This window comes from Urocitellus parryii, chromosome X, assembly GCF_045843805.1.
Source record: "Urocitellus parryii isolate mUroPar1 chromosome X, mUroPar1.hap1, whole genome shotgun sequence".
NCBI classification, from domain to species: domain Eukaryota; kingdom Metazoa; phylum Chordata; class Mammalia; order Rodentia; family Sciuridae; genus Urocitellus; species Urocitellus parryii.
In genome coordinates, this window is record NC_135547.1 from 48,446,370 (window position 1) to 48,464,606 (window position 18,237).

An 18,237-nucleotide genomic window follows, 5' to 3' on the forward strand; every position below is an offset into this window, starting at 1 on the left:
TAAGCCATGATATTCAGCCTCATCTTGAGCCTGAGTATCAATTAAAAAAAAAAGGAGATCAATAGCCTAGCTCAAGCCCTCTGTCAAAGGGATTGGTAAGGGGAATAATGATAAAATCTTTCCTTTCCCTGAATGTGTTCCTCTCATAGAAAAGCACAAAGTATCCTTAGGAGACACTACCATATCGACTATGTTTCTTTTATGTGTCTTTTAGGTAAATCTGTGTCATCAGAATCTAGGTAAATGTTTTTTAACTTGAACAGTGGGACATACACAAGAATAAAATGTATCACTAGGAGTCATAATGATTATGACACATCTTAAAGTATATTAATAGATATTTTTGAAAATACCTTTAGGCCTAATGATAAGACTCATATGCCCCACTTTTCAACTATTTCTTTCAGGTCACCAGTCTTCTAGAAGTCCATATAAAATCCAGGACCTAAGTGTTTTTAATCCATGTATTTTTACCTTGAATGCACAAATATTTGATTGTATTTTATTTCTGTTCTACTGTAATTCTTACTCAGTTTTACATTACATCGGCTTACCATAATTTAGTTTCATATATTCAGTTTGTATTTTCAAATAAACTAAGTTTCTTAAAAGATGGGAATTTCTTATCTATCAACTTCCTTAGATCTTAACAGAATACATTTTGTTAACTTTATTAATATCTGATTGTCTCTAAAAGTAGAACATAGAAGGGGACATACTATTTTCCAATATAGACATGTCAACCTTTAAAAAATACTCAAAATGTTAAAGTTTAATAAAAGCACTATTTGTACTAATGCACTCAGCTAGATGATGTATTCTTGATAAATTACTGCTTATATTTTCATGATAATATTAATTCCTACACCTACAAATCAAGTTGAATATGAGATTAAAGATCAAAATAAAGTAAAACAAACTTCTGATGTTCAGCATCAGAAAAGCTACTTCAGGACTCGAAGCACAGAGAAATGAGTTTGATTATTTCATTTAATAATGACTTAGAAATTTTAAATCAAATTTGTTTAGCCAGGCATATACAATAATTAAATAGAATATATAGACATATATATGATGTTCATGTATATATACGTGTGTGTGTGTGTGTGTGTGTGTGTATGTGTGCTAGACTTAGAAAAGAAAACATGGTCTTTTTATTAGATATCTTAGAAAATTGTAGCTAAAATATAACCCACATGATTGCTCATAGGTGTTTATGGCCAATAGTTCCAGAAATCTGTAGTCTGAGACATGAGTTAAGGTCAGTTACTTTTTTATTATAAATAATAGATTTTGACATTAGGTTAGAAGGTTGGTAAAGATGGTGGGTTAAAATAAGGGTGAACTTCCCAGCAGTCCCTTAGCTCAAGATTTAAAAGCCAGGAAGACTGTTCTTCAGCAATATTGATAAGAGGATTCACTGAAATCCAATGTTGGACAGTAAAAGAAACCATAAGGACGGCAAAAGTTGGAGACATCAAACATAATATAAGAGATAATATGTTAAAGATATGCTAGCATGGCTGACAGCTTCAGCAGTGGTGGCCACAGTCAAGGCAGCCTCAGTTGTTGAGGGGAGAAGAAGCACAGATATAAAATAAATTGTGGCCAAAAATAAATTGGCTTGTGGGAACATGTGGAATAAAGTAGATGGCTCACATTAACAAAGAGAAGATGGGTGAAGTTGTTGAGGGAAAAGAGACCCAAATGGTTTAGCCCATGGGTGGAGAGTCTCTGGGAAACAGGGTTGGTAGTAGCAAGAATCATTTATATGTGGCTGCACAGAAGTGAGCAGAGGTGGGAAAATGAGGACTCATAAAGGAAGTTGCCAGCCTGACTCAGCAGTTGCCTATATTTGGTCCCAAATTGTATCTGGTCAAGTATAATTGAAAGAGGAGCACAAAGAATCATGCCAATCTTAGGATTCAGAAAGAGAGATGAGAGAGAGAGAGAGAGAGAGAGAGAGAGAGAGAGAGAGAGAGAGAGAAAAGAGAGAAGAGACAGAGAGACAGAGAGTGAGTGCAGGCTCTTTGTTGTGGCATCCCATATAAGATATTGGCAAGACTCCAATAACCAGCTACACAGGAACAAATGTATTCCAGGTCATCGTCTGATCCTGGGTAACTCAGATTCATAGGAGAAAATGTGAGATCTGTGGGGGTTAAGTGTGGAATATTTTTCCAGGCCCCTGAGACTAAGACAATTAGTAGAGATCACCATCTCCCCAACAACAGGAGATGGGGATCAAATCTCAGATACATACAGTCAGATTCCCAAAGGTCAGCAAAGACTAAACTCCAAATAATATAACTTCTAATTTAGAATTCTGTACCAGTCAGATCATGTGAGTATACAACTTGTCAGCATACCACTGTCTATTCCATCCTATACTATAAAACCAGCTTTGACTCCTGGCCAATACAGCTGGCAGCATGACCAACACAACGACTTTAGACTTAACAACTTTCAGCCCTTGACACAAGGTTTATATGGATTCCAAAAAATAAGTATAAAGAATGGCACATCATCATGAGCAATGAAGATCTATCCTTGCCAACAGTTTTGACCACCTCAGTGGAAAAAAGTCCTTTATTTGTCATTAATAATTTGTATCTTTTTTTTGTATTCTCTGAATTAATTTTTAATTTTTTATTCTAATTTTTACTATATATTTCATTTAATTTTATATTTTACATTTACCATTCTGCATGAGAGTGTATGTGAGTGTACGTTCACTGTGTGGATAAGTTTAAATATATATATATATATATATATATATATATATATATATATATAATTTTATTTTAATAAACTTTTATTTTAATTAACTTTCTTCCTCAACTGTTTATTATTTAGCCTTGGTTTGATTTTGGTGGGATAATATTATACATTGGTTTCATTTATTTTGATATTGTTTGTTTGCTTATTTATCTTATTTGCTTATTTGTTCATACCTTGGCTTTTGTTTCTCTTATTAATCCTTCTTCAATCTATTCCCCCACTAATAGTTAACTTTTCTTTTTACCTCTCCCTCTTTTTCTTTATTACATTTAGTTATTATTTTACTCCTCATACTTTACATTTATCATCTGCTACTTCACATCTGTATTCACTTTTTAAATATTTCCAATTTTCTCTTGACTTCCTACCCTGTTTTCTATTCACTTAAGGAACTTTAATTCCACAATCTGGTAGAATGACATGATTTCTGTAATTTTTACCATATTCATGTTGGGATTACCAATATATTGAAAAAATAGTAGACATCAGCTTTTTAAACATTATTCTTCTTATTTTTATTATTATTTAGGTACCAGGGATTGAAACTAGGGGTGCTTAACCACTGATCCACATCCACAGCTTTTTTATTATTTTAAATAATTTAACTTTTATTTTTTATTTATTTGTTTTTATGTGGTTCTGAGGATCAAACCCAGTGCCTCACCTATTCCAGGTAAGCACTGGACTTCTGAGCCACAATTCCAGTCCACTCCAGCCATTTTTGTTTGTTATTTTGAGACTGGGTCTAAGTTGCTTAGAGCCTTGGTAAATTTTCAAGGTTGGCTTTGAACTTGTCATCCTCCTTCCTTAGCCTCCCAAGTCACTGGGCTGATTCAGGCATGTGCCACCATGCCTGGCTGACACCTGCTTTTTAATGTCTAAATCTCTTTATTGCTTACCAAAGACAAAATATAAATCCCAAACGCACATCCCCAGAGACTTACTTTGTCCATCTGCACCATGCCTGACTAAAATTACTGCCCAGTTTATCCATATCAGTAAATTAACCCACTGTTTATATTAAATCTCTCATAATCTCATTATATCACCTCTGAAAGTTCTTGCATTTTCTCACACATGAGATTTTGGGTGATACCACATTTCTAAACCATAGCACACATGAACAATACACTGACACCAGACCATTGGAAAATTAAGGATTCGGTATCATCCAGTGCTAAAATGTTTCAAATGGCTACTGGCACTAGCTTAGAGTTCTTGGAAAGTCAGGCACAAAACTAGATTAAAATGATTATAATAAATATCTTGTCTTTCAAAATTCAATTGATATTGCAAGCCAACAAGCATGAAGAGCATTCAGGAAAACATGACCTCAACTAGTACTCAAAATAAAATGACAGAAAGTGTACAGGCAATAATCAGTATGGACAGATTCTCAAATAATTTAAAACCGCTGTTCTAAAAAAAAACTCAATGAGCTTGAAAAAAACACTGATAAATATGTAAATACACAGAAACAAAACAAAGAGATGAAAAATACTTCTAGAAATAAAACAAAATATTGAAATTAAAAATATAGTCAATTAAAGTAAAAATATGATTAAAATTACCAATAGCAGGATAGAGTAAATAGGAGAAAGAATTTGTAGGCTTGAGAGCAGGATATTTAAATTAAATACACTGTTAAAGGTATTAAAGAATAAATAGGAATTAATAAAATTTGGGGGAATTTGGGGACATAATCAGGAGAGCAAATATCCAAGTTATTTAAGTGCAGTAGAATTAGACTAGAGACTTTGCAACTGCTAAAAGAAAACATAGGCTTGAAATTTCAACATTTTGTTGCTGGTACCAACTTCCTTAACAAGATCCATAATGTGCAAGAAATAAATCCAAGAAACAATTACTGGGACATTTATGAAAGTAAAAAAGCCTCTCTGCCAGCAAAGTAAAACAAAAGCATAAAGAGAGAACCAACAAGAGTATCTTTGCCAGTTGCCACTCCAACTGGGGATGAAAATCTAAAATATATAAAGAAGTAAAAAACTTATCACAAATAAAACAACTAACCCAATCAATAAATAGGCAAAATAATTAAACAAACATTTATCAAAAGAAGAAATAAAACATGGTCAACAAATTTATGAAAAAAATGTTCACCACCTGTAGCAATCAGGGAAATGCAAACCAAAACCACATTGAAATTTCATCTCACTCTAATTAAAATGGCAATCATCAAGAAAAAATAATAATGAATGCTGATAAGATAATTGAGAAGAATGCAACATTTGTACATTTTTGGTGAAACATCAATTAGTAGAACTATTTGGAATGCAGTATGGAGTCTCCTCAAAAGATTAGGAAAGGGTACAATAATTGACCCAGCTCTCCCACTCCTTGCTATAATAAAATTAGCATATTACAGTGATACATGCACATCAATGATTATAGCAGCACAATAGACAATAGCCAAGTTATAGAATAAACCCTGTTACCTTTCAACAGAATAATTTATGAAGAAACTATGGTATATGAACACAATAGAGTTTTACCCAGCCATAAAGAAAAAATAAAATTATGACATTTGCTGGTAAATGGATGGAACAGGAAAACATCATGTTAGGTGCAATAAGCCATACTTAGAAAGTCAAGGGTATTTTTCTCATTTGCAGAAATGAGACTGAAATAAGTAAATAGAGAATGGTAGGATTATATTGACTATAGAAAGGAGATCTATAGCATAGAGAAAGGGGATTGATATAGAAGAAGGAAACATAGAATTAGGGAGGGACTGCATAATGAAATTGATGGAGTTAAATTATGTACATACATGAATATAGCACAGTGAATTGTACCTTATGTAAAGCTATAAAGCAGCAATAAATATATAAATGAATAAATAAAGAGAAGAAAGACCAATAGAGTACAGCAATTGCAATGGGGGAGGGTGTAGGCAAAGGAAAATGAAAGCTTTGGAATTTAAATTGAGGAACTTATATTGCATGCATGCAGGAGTATGTCAAAATAAATCTCATTAATATGTATAGGTCTAATTCATTAATAAACTTATTTTAAAATATGCAATATTAAATATTTGAATTAAATAAAAATATTAATATGTAATATTATTGTTTTCGACAATATTGTAACATATATTATAATCTAGTGTATGCGGAACATTTAACATATTTGACCATATGGTAGTCTTTATATATGGTTGTACAAATGACAAAGGAATTAAATCATATATGGCCATTCTCTTACCTACAACAATGAAAATTAACAAATCACTCCAAAAGAATAACTAGAAAAATCTTTAATTTTAAACTCAGAAATGGTCCACTAAATAATGTATAAAAGAATAAATTATGATAAATGTTATCAAATATTATAAAAATAAAATTTAACACCTACATCTTTAAATTTGAGACAGCTAATATTATATGCATAAAGAAAGTTTTCAAGGCTGAGAACATTTACTTAGAAAACCAGGAAAAGCAAACACAATTATCCAATTTAAAATATTAAACATCATCTTTATGACATTAGAAGCAGAACATGAAATTAAATCCTAACAAAGAATAAAAGATAAATACTAAAATTAATAAACTAGCCCCAAAATATACCAGATATAATCAAGCATGTTGAAATTCATTTTTCCCCTTACAAAGGAATAAAAGTGATAAATATTGTTGCAAAATTGTTCTGAAAAAATAAAATACAGAACAAGCACATTCAAATTCAGGAACATATCACTGCAGAATTCATAGATACAAAAACACTTTAGTAGTATATTACAAAGATTAAAGCCAATAGATTTAATATTTTATATTAACCAGAGATGGCTTTTAAAACAATAAAAGATATCCATAATGAACATATGATATAAAACATTAATATTGACTGAAATACTTTATTTTCAAATAAATGACATTACCAAGTCAAAATACAATCTATATGGAATATTTTCTATTCAATAAAACATATAAAAATGAAAATAACCAAACCTGAACATTGTCCAATATTAGAAAAATGAAAATAATATATCCAAGATTGTTTCATGAGGTTAATAAAATATTGATACCAAAACTTGCAAATAGTCTTACCACAAAACATATTTAAATTAATAAATTTATCATGTATAGTTGTGTAGACAGGTGCATGAAGTACAGCATATATGGCATATGTTAAGGGCGTCTAAGTGGCAAACCATTCCCCTAGTGCTAGGCACCTGAGTGACAGGCTGCTTACCCTGCCCCCTAGGTGTGAGGCCCCATGTTGCAGTACCTGTGCTTGCTCTAAAGTCTACTTTTTTGCAGTGACATCAATTGTCACTGCAAGGACAGTTAGCAGAAATTTTATTGGTGGCTTCCTGTAATCTGCTTAACTACTGCCTCAGTATATATACATGGTAACTGTGCAATAAAATCAGACTTGCTTCCTGCTTGGTCTCTGGAGGTCTTGATTAGCAACTCTGCAGCCACCCTGTCCTCTACACTGTTCTGTGGACCTCCTTGCTAGAAAAGAGAGAGCCCACGCATATGGTAATGAAGATTTTTAGATAAATTACAGTAAAATAGAATCCAGTAATTTAAAAAGAACAATATGACAAAGAAGACTTATTTTCAAAAGCATTATTGGTTTTACATTCATATGTGTCAAGTAACTAACAAATACAGCAAAAATATATTAACTTTGTGGTCAACCCAATAGATGTGGAAAAGATATTTGGATACTCAATATCATTTATGATATAAAATTAAGTTTTATGACTAGAAATCAAAATCCTTCATAAATGTAAAGTTTCTAATAAAATCATACATCATGTTTAATAGTAAAGGTTAAATATTTTTATCTATGATAACATGAAGCAGATAAAAATGTCCTTTTGCACATTTCTTAAAAAGTGGTTAATTATTTCTGTTAGAGATTGAAAAATGACCCAATACATGTGGATTTCTGTGCTAATCCTTAGAAAGTACAGCTGAGTTGGTCATCCTAATTTTATCACTTAAAATATTGACAAATGGAATAAATTTCAAAAGAAGAATAAAAGAATTTATAAGTGCAATGACATTACTCATAGACAATATACTAATCTTTATATATTAAAATGGACCTTCTGAATTAAAATGTGAATTTCCCCAAGAAGAAACTTTTCAGTTTGACTCCATGCCATTTATTGATCCTTGATTTTATTTCTTGCACTTTAGGGGTCTTGCTAAGGAAGTCAGGACCTAATCCGACATGATGAAGATTTGGGCCTACTTTTTCTTCTATTAAGCATAAGGTCTCTGGTCTAATTCCTAGGTCACTGATCCATTTTTAGTTGACTTTTATGCATAGCGAGAGATAGGGATTTGGTTTCATTTTGCTGCATATGGATTTCCAGTTTTTCCAGAACCATTTGTTGAAGAGGTAATCTTTTCTCCAAAGTGTATTTTTGGTGCCTTTGTCTAGTATGAGATAACTTTATTAATTTGGATTTTTCTCTCTGTCTTCTATTCTGTACCATTGGACTACAGAATAATAGTCTCCAGGATATATAAAGAACTCAAAAACCTTAACACCAAAAAAACAAACTACTCAATCAATAAATGGGCTAAGGAGCTAAGCAGACATTTATCACAAGAAGATATAAAATTGATCAACAATATATGAAAAAATATCCAACATCTCTAGTAATTAGAGATATGCAAATTAAAATGACTCTAAGATTTCATCTCACTTCAGTCAGAATGGCAGTTATCAAGAATACAAACAACAATAAGTGTTGGCGAGGACGTGGGGGAAAAGGTACATTCAAACATTGCTGGTGGGACTGCAAATTGGTACAATCTGTAAAGCAGTATGGAAATTCCTTAGAAAACTTGGAATGAAACTCTCATTGAACCAGCTATCCCACTCCTTGGCCTATACCCAAAGGACCTAACAGCATATTACAGTGATGCAGCCACATCAATGTTCATAGCACCACAATTCACAACAGCCAAACTGTGGAACCTACATAGATGCCCTTCAATAGATGCATGGATAAAGAAATTGTGGTATATATACACAATGGAATATTACTCAGCAATAAAAGAGAATAAAATTATGCATTTTCGGGTAAATGGGATGGAGTTAGAAAATATCAAGCTAAGCAAAATAAGCCAATTGCAAAAAAACCAAAGGCTGATTGTTTTTTTTTTTTCTGATAAGTAGATGCTAACCCATAATGGGGGACGGGGACATGGGATGAATGAAGGAACTTTTGATGGGACAAAAAGGGGGGGTGGAGGAGATAGGGGTAGGAAAAATGGTGAAATGAGACAGGTATAATTTCCCTAGGTAAATATATGATTGCACAAATTATTTGACCCTACTTTGTGTACAGCCAGAAAAATAAAAAAAAAATTGTGTTCCAATTGTGTATAATGAATCAAAGATCATTCTGCTGTCATGTGTATTTGATTAGAATACATAAATAAATTGAAATAAACAAAAATGAAAAAAAAAGTTTAAAAAATGTGGATTTTGTAAATTTTCTTATACCTGATCACAATTCTAAGGACAATAAACATTTTTAAATATTAAAAGCATTCTCAAAACCGGAAAAGCTTAAAATATCAAAGATTTCTGTACATAGAAGTATAAACCCTAAGTATAGGATATTGATATATGAATAAATGGAAAAGATTGTTAGCTTGTTCATGAACTTGAATGTTTGCTATTAAAATGTTTCACATCTGTCAAACCAATTTCATGATTCAATATAATTTTAAAATAATAACAGAAGAATGTATTTTAAACAAGGTAACAACTCTGAAGTTTAATCCTTCTGATATCAATAATTATTATAAAGCCTCCATTATTAAAACTATATTATCAGTGTTGGAATAGATATCTTGATGAATACAACAGATTAAAATTGTTCAGAAGTAACAAGATATACATGCACTCATAAATAATTTGACTTGCAAGGAAAATGGCATTAAAAAGCAGTGAGAAACACAATTCTATCAGTATTTTTTCTAAGTAAGATGGTTATTGTTAGTTAAAAATATCTTTCTCAAATACTAAACAGAAAATTATTTGAGGAAGATCAATAATCTAATATGTATAGCACAACAGTAAATATTATTTTATGTAAATAAAATACCTGAATCATATTTTTGAGACAGAATTAAATGTAAGAGGGTTATCTATCACCTCTAACTCAAAAACATCAAAGGTTCACACCACTGTTGTATTGAAACCATAAAGCCTAGTAATTCCAATAAAATATTATGTAATCATGGACTCATAGTGACTAGTTTTCTTTAATGACTCACATCTAAGTGAAACATAAAAACCCCAGGCCAAGTAACTTAACATGGACATTAGGTGTGCATATGAACATGACTGCCAAAACTACTACAAAATAAGTGGGTTCAAGAGATCCAGAAATAGAAGCATTGCAAAATAGTTGGATAATGAAATAATTTAAAATTTTAAACATTTTATGATTCGTCTAATCCTGAAATAATTAAATTTTTAGGCTTTTCACCTTCTTCCATGCAAAAGACTGTCCTAAATTTTAATTTCTCATTTATCATTTCCCTGATTACCAATGTTGTACATCATCACCTTCTTGACTTACTAGACATTGCATCACGTGAAATGGCTATTCATAACCACTTTCTACTTTTCTACTTATTTTTTCTCATTGAGTTTTGAAAATAATAATATATTCATGGAGACTGATATTTTGTAGTATTTGTTAAGTGATATTAAAAATCAGAGTATGTTATTGTTATTTATGTTGTAGTTTTTAAAATGCAGCCCATTTTCTTATAGTATTTATGTTGATTTTTGTATTCAACATAATTTTAGATACAATTTTTCACATGGACACATTAATACTTCTTTATTTTTATGAGAGACCTGTGTATTGGTAATGTTCAGAAAATTCTATCTCATACTGTCATTACTGAAATATTTTCCACTTTATAATTCTAAAACCTTTTGTCTAAATATAGTTCCTCAATTCACATAAAACAAATTATCATTTTACACAAAATATACAAATTTAATTTCATTTTTTTCACAAGGTTAATTTATATCTTTTCAAATATTAAATAATGAAAATATCCTACTTTCTCTTATTTGTAATTTTACAATTGTCATGTATACATGAACTCTATTTTTTTCTAATTTTGTATTTAACAATTAATGTAGTATAGCCATAGAGTTTTAATCAATATCTTAATTCAAGAAACTGCACATTATTCTTATTATTTAACATGTTATTGTTTACTTTGGACCATCTGCCATCCAGGGAATTTTATTTTTATGTTGGATGAGTTTCACAAAAAAATTTCTTGAACTGCTTGCAAATACATTGAATTATGAGGTAACTGTTTGGAAAGAGAGTATCTTTAAATTTGGGGTCTTCCCAATGAAGACTATTTTATTTCTCTTCAACTACATAAGTTATTATTTAGTTCCTTAGACATAACCTTATTTACATTTATTCTGAAGTAATCTTGAGTTCAATTTCTATTGCATATGCTCTTAATTTATACTACATATTGTATTTTGGAAGTAGCAGTATATTTTTTTAAAAAGGGTTTTTTTTTTTAATGAGGGGGAGATGACAGAACAGAGATAAGCAGTGATCCCTTCACAGCATAGAAATGAGGCAGTGAAGAAACAGCTGACTAGAGAGCCTCTGAGGAAGCCCAGGCATAGATAGAGTGGATGTACATAATACAGAGAAGCAAAAAATAAAAGCATCAGATCCAGGTGAGTAGATAATTTCTGCCCCAGGCAACAAAGGGGTATAATTCTTGTGATTTGTTGCAGAGTCAGTGGGAATTTGGACAGAAGGAGAAAGCCCTGCATCAGTCAGCAGAGAAGAACAGCACCCATATTTTAAAACTTTTGTCAATGGAAGCTAAAACCCAGTTGAACTGGCTAGGTCTCTTTTCAAGTAGCAGGGATAGTGATCTGGCAGTCTGCATTGGGAAGGATTGATGCTTTTTCACCAAAGCCCATCTATAATGAACTCACAACCAAAGGTCCCATGCTTAGAGACAGCCACCAGGTTCTATGCCACTTAGAAGAGTACCTGCTGGAGGGTTGTGGGTATGAAGTCACTCATGTGAATCAAAGTAACATCCAGAGCTTTATACCTTGAAGTATTGAGCACACTCAAAAAAAAAAAACAGCCAACAGTCAGAGTATTGCATCCTCTGGTCATCCAGCCTCACACTTTTGCATGACAAACAAGAACCAGCTTATTGGGGGTCCCTAATAATGAAGAAATTTGTTCCTGTGCCCTAGCAGCTCTGGGGAGAACCAAAGCTAAAGGTCTAAATATCCCTGCAATAAAAACTTTCTAAACTTTCACATGGTTTACATAAATAGCTCTAAATTAAAAAAACAGTGAATTTAGTGTTCTTCATTTGTATTTGATACTTCTTACCCTAGTATTTGATATTGTGCCCAAACCCATTTGATTATATTTCTTCTAATTTTTGAAAGCACTCATTAGAACCATTTTATCTTTGCTTTCCTAATTCAGAATTACACTAGCTCAGCTTTCCCCCTCTTTTCCCTCCTACATTACTTAGAACTGCCTCAAATACCTCCCATCCATCTTTTACACACACACACACACACACACACACACACATACACTACCTTTATTTTGTTTATTTGTTTTAATGTGCTGCTGGGGATTGAACCCAGTGCTTCACACATGCAAGGCAAGAGCTCTACCACTGAGCCACAACCCCAGCCCCATCTTTTACTTCTTTATAACTTGGTATGTATTATTCATTCTTTCTATCTTTCCTTTTCTTCTCTCTTGCTTTTCCCATTTTTCTCCTCTTCATTTTGACCCTTATATAATGTTATAGCAATTTTATTATACTTAATTACTAATGTTTAATCTATTCCAGAACATTACTACACATTTATACCAGGACTAGAGGAACTGTGTAGAACATTATCAACAAGATTTTGGATTTTAATCAGATAGAATAGTACATGACTTAGCTCTGAAGTGATTTAGAGCCAAAAATTTTGAAAAACTTGTGGATTTCCCAAAAAGTGAAAGTAAAGCTGAGAATCAAGAATGTGCAGTTGTTAAAAAGTTTCACTTAATTAAAAAATGCTAAATATTTACACAAAGAAAACAGGAAAGATGAATTGAAGACTTCTCAGAAATTGACAAGACCACACTCAGCTCAGGCTCAAGGGTATAAGTAAAAAATCATTTAATAAAATATCTGTTGGGCATGCTGCTTGCACAGGGGTACCTAGAAAGTTGTTTCACAATGTGCATCTTCCCAGACATTTAGAGGCTGCTACAACAATGACTCTTGGAGGTTTGGCTCTAGCTCAAGATGGAGAAGGAGTTGGCATCAACAACATTGTGCTGATTCTGAAGGAATGCAGGATTATGAAGTTAGGAGTCATGAAGGAATCCATTGAGATTTCAAAGGATGGACTGGGAGGGCAGGAAAAGCCTAGCAGGGTCAGAGTTCCTGTGATTATGAGAAGTGTAACAAAATTGATTGTTTTAAGTCACTCATGGTGATGCACACCTGTAATCCCAGTGACTTGGAAACTGAGGCAGGAGTACTACTAGTTCAAAGTCAGCCTCAGCAACTTAATGAGGTCCTAGATAACTTAGTGAGACCATGTCTCAAAACAAAAACAAAAACAAAACAAAAAAAACACTGGGATATGGCTCAGAGGTTAATCACAACTGGGTTTAACCCCCAGTACCCCCCCCAAAATAATTAATGTCTTAATACACTGGTATGAATTAACTGGATATTATCTATAGGCATGTCATTGAGGGTATGGCTAGAGGAGGTAGGTAATTGGGGGCATGATTTTTGCATATATATATATATATATATATATATATATATATATTTCCTAGTGAACACATTGATGATACATTTTTAGGTCTTGATATCAAAATAGATCATCTTGGAAATAAAGTAAAAAATAAGGAAAATTTCACAGTTAAAATGTTCAAGAAGTTAAAATAAGATGTAAAATGTGAAACAGAGAAAATACAGAAAATGAAAGTCACTTTCTGAAAAATAAACAAAGGGAAATTCTAGAAATGAAGTACTCAATAAATTAAATCAAAATGTATTGGAAAGAATCAACAATACTTTAGACCACTTGGAAACAGATTAATAGACCTGGAAGACAAATAGATAAACTTGATATTAAATTGACAGGAAAGAAAATATGGTTAGAGACCTTGACCAGAATATTCAAGAAATCTGACATAACCTCAAATAACTGAATTTAAGAATCATTGGCTTATAAGAAAGCTTCAAAACACAAACTAAAGGAATTCACAATATTTTCAATGGAATAATATTAGAAAATTGCCCAAAACTTAGGAACAAGATGGAAATCCAGATACAAAAAGCATATTTATCCCCACATAGGCAAGATCAAAAAAGATTCTCTGTAAAGCAGATTATAGTGCAAATGCATATTATACAGAATACGAATGGAATTTTAAAAGCTGCAAGGGGAAAATAATCAGGTCATATTTTGTGGTAAACTCATTAAAATTTCATCAGATTTCTCAATCCACATCTTAAAATCAAAGAGGGCTTAGAATAACCTATACCAAGCACTGAAAGAAAATTGGTGCCAACCAAGATTACAATATTAAGTAACATCATCCTTTAAAATTGAATAAAATAAAAAACTTTCATGTGAAACAGAAATTATAAGAATTGATAACCACTAAATCTTCACTAAAAACATATTCTATGAAATATTTCTTCAGAAGACATAAGGAAAACCAACGTAGTGATGAGTTGCACTAAAAGAATAGTCAATTAAAGGAGAATCAAGTCTGAATTAAACAGTGGGAATAAAATGGCAGGGCATAAAAATTCCATCTGTATAACATCATTGGATGTAAGCAGTGTACCCTCTTCAATTAAGATATAATTTGGCATATTGGATTAAAGAAAAAGATCCAACAATGGGTTATTTATAAGACACTCTTCTTACAGACTTAAGACATTTGCAGACTAAAGGTGAAAGCATGAAAAAAAGATATTCCATGTGAACAAAAACTAAAGACAAGCAGGGATAGCAGCTCTCATAAAAGACAAACTTCAAGCCAAAATTAATCAGAAGAGATAAAGAAGGTCACTTCATACTTGTTAAGTGAATCATGCAACAGTAAGATGTAAAGCTTGTAACTCTTTATGCTCTGAAGTATGGTGCATCTATGTACATTAAAAAAAAAGCTCTCAAGATAAAGAATCAAATAGAACACCATACAATAATACTTCATGACTTCAACATACCTCTCTCACAATTACACATCATCCAGACAAACTAAGATGTTTCAGTGTTAAAATGAATGCTATTAATCAAATGACTCTAATATATGACTATAGAATATATCATCCATTGACAACTGAATTTATTTTTTCATTAGCAGCACATAGAACTTTCTCTAAAATAGATCTTGATTTAGGGCAGAAAACAAATATTAGCAAAAAGAAAATAAAGATAATTCCTTGAATTCTATTTGATCATATTGGAATAAAATTAAAAATTGATGACTAGATAAAAAACAGAAAACATACCAACATATGGAGACTAAATAGTACACTTTTGAATGATGAATGTAAATACCAGGGGAGATATTTTTAAATTCTTAAAAACAAATTAGAATAGACAAACCACATATCAAAATATTTGAGACAGTATGCAGGCAGTTGTAAGAAGAAATTTCATAGCATTGAGCACATGAATCAAAAGAATACAAAGATTCCAAATAAATTATATAATTTTACACATTTAGGCCCTAGGAAAAGAACAAATTAATACTGAAATCAGTAGAAGTCAGGAAATAATTAAAAACAATGCCACAGTTAATGAAATTGAAAATAAAAAAATAATAAAAAGGACCAACAAGAAAGTTGGTTTATTGAAGAGATAAATGAGATCAACAAACTCTCAGGCAAACTAATCAAAAAAAAAAAAAAAGAGAGATAACCCAAATTAACAAGGTTAGGCATGAAAAAGGAGAGATCACTACAAATACTACTGAAATCTAGAGAATAATTAGAAACATATTGAAAATTTTGTACTCTAGTAGTGTAGAAAATGCTTAAGGTACTTCCAGTTTCTGGAGACATATGACATACTCAAATTGAAACATGAGGACAAAGAAAAATTAAATGTACCAATATCATGTAATAAAATCTTAGCAGATGTTAAATGCCTTCCAACAAAATAAAGACCAGAACCAGATGGATTCTCAGTAAATTTCTACTAGGCCTTTACAGAAAAACTAATGCCAATTCTCATCAAATTGTTCCATGAAATAGAAAAATAGTGAACACTGCCAAATTCAATCTGTGAAGTTGGATCACCTCGGTAGCAAAAGCAGACAAAGACACATTAAGAACAGAAAACTTCAAACCAATACCCCATCCTGAATAACATAAATCTGAAATTCTAAATAAAATATTGGTAATCCAAATTCAAAAACACATTAAGAGGATAATGCACCAGGATCAGGTGTGTTTCACTCCATGCATGAAAGATTGGCTCATAAGATTCACATAATTAACTCAATAAATGTAGAAAAAACAGTGGACAAATTCCAGCAATGATTCATGTTAAAGGAACTTACCTCAACATTGAAAATTCTATATAGGAAAATCCTAAGTTGAACTTCATACTGTACAGAAATGAAATGAAAGCATTTCCTCTAAAAAAAGGAAAAACTCAGACACTATGGCAGATTAGTAGAAAGTGGCTTTTCCACAGATCCATGACTCGGGTCTCAAACACTAAGAAAATTACCACTCTGTGAAGTGCGTGAAAAAAGCACTCCACTGATAGTACATATTAGACATAGAGCCTTGGTACATCAAACAAAGAAAAGGAACAGAATTGGAGCTGAGTTCCTGGCAGAAGCAGGGAAAATTAATACACAAGTTAAAAAAAATAAAAAGAGAAAAGTGCTTAGAAAGCCTTGGTGTGGAAAATCCCAGGATCGTAGGGGCAGCCCACCTTGGGGAGGACCCAGAAGTTATTTGGCTCATTAAAATGGTGAAGGAAATTTACCCTGGTCTGCCTGCTGCCCTTGGGGAAGCTGGAGACATTTTGGTATCTCTGAGCAGCAGCCACACAAACTCACACCAGGAACTTATGTCCTTGAGTTTGGGTGAGTCCAATATATAAATCCAACAAATACCAACTGAGAGATCTAAACTGAGCCTAGCAAATCAGGAGAATCTCTTGGCATCATAAATTTCTGGCACAGAGACCATTTTTCCTGGAGGTAATACAGGTCAGAGAGGCTGGAGAAAGTCCACCATACCCTGCTCCCTTGAACCTGATGGGGCACAGGACCAGTGGCAATGTGACTGGAGAGTCTGAATGGGTAGAGTGATGGGGCTCAGTGCTTGGAGATAGTCCTTTGCCAGTCCAGAAAGAGCAATATCCCTGAACAACAGAACTGACATAGGATGGAGTGCCCCTTTGCACAAGTGCCCTGAGGAGGGTAGTGTGGTCTTAGAAGTCTTAGAATTGTGTTGATTTATTAATGCCCAATAACTCCTGATACAATAAAATACCTGAGGAACACTAGACCTGAATGCGATGCTTGGGAACTTCACTTCCAGAAACTCATCTTTAGAACCCAATGTCAAGTAAACCCTTGAAGTGAAGCCAAAAGCATCTTTCAGAACTCTTCACACCATCCAAGTGAGAAGGAAAACAGAAACAACAGTTTGGAATATAGAGCGAGCATACATATATTTTATTGGCTGTTCTGTTATTTTGTTTTTGGTTTTGTTTTGTGTACTGAATGGTGCATGATTTTTGTTTCTTCTTTTTCATTTTTAGTATTTCTTGAAAGTAGCTATTTTTCCATGCTCTGTTTTTTGAAGATTAGGGTTTTTCATTAGTATATTTTGGATTGATTATTTATTGTCAATTCCACAAATCTATTTCCCTTTATTTCTCTTTTTTCTTGCAAACAGTCAAACTCTATTGTTTCCTCTTTCATTTTTTCTTTAATATTTTTTTACTTCTATTTTGTTTTTTCTTCTTTCCCCTCCTAGACACATGCCATGTCACCTCTGAGTTGGCCCTATTCACTTTCTGAATCTACAAACACTTTTCTACCACCCCATATCTTCTTTCCTTTTAATAAACACTACCCTTGATGAAATACTTAACATATTCATACTTTTTCTCATTTCTGTCCTTTTTAAGACAGTTATTATTCACAGATCAGTACTTTGAGAAATTAGCTATTTGATTAATATATATCAATTTTGTTCTTGTTATTTCTATTTTTACTTTTCTAACAATTTTTATTTTACACATATTTTTCTCTCGAATATGCTTCCTTCTACACACATTTTCTTTTGCTCTGCTAATAGCCATTCTCTATTGATCTTTTTTTCAGTCTTCCTTTAATTTTTAATACCTTTATTTATTTATTTACAT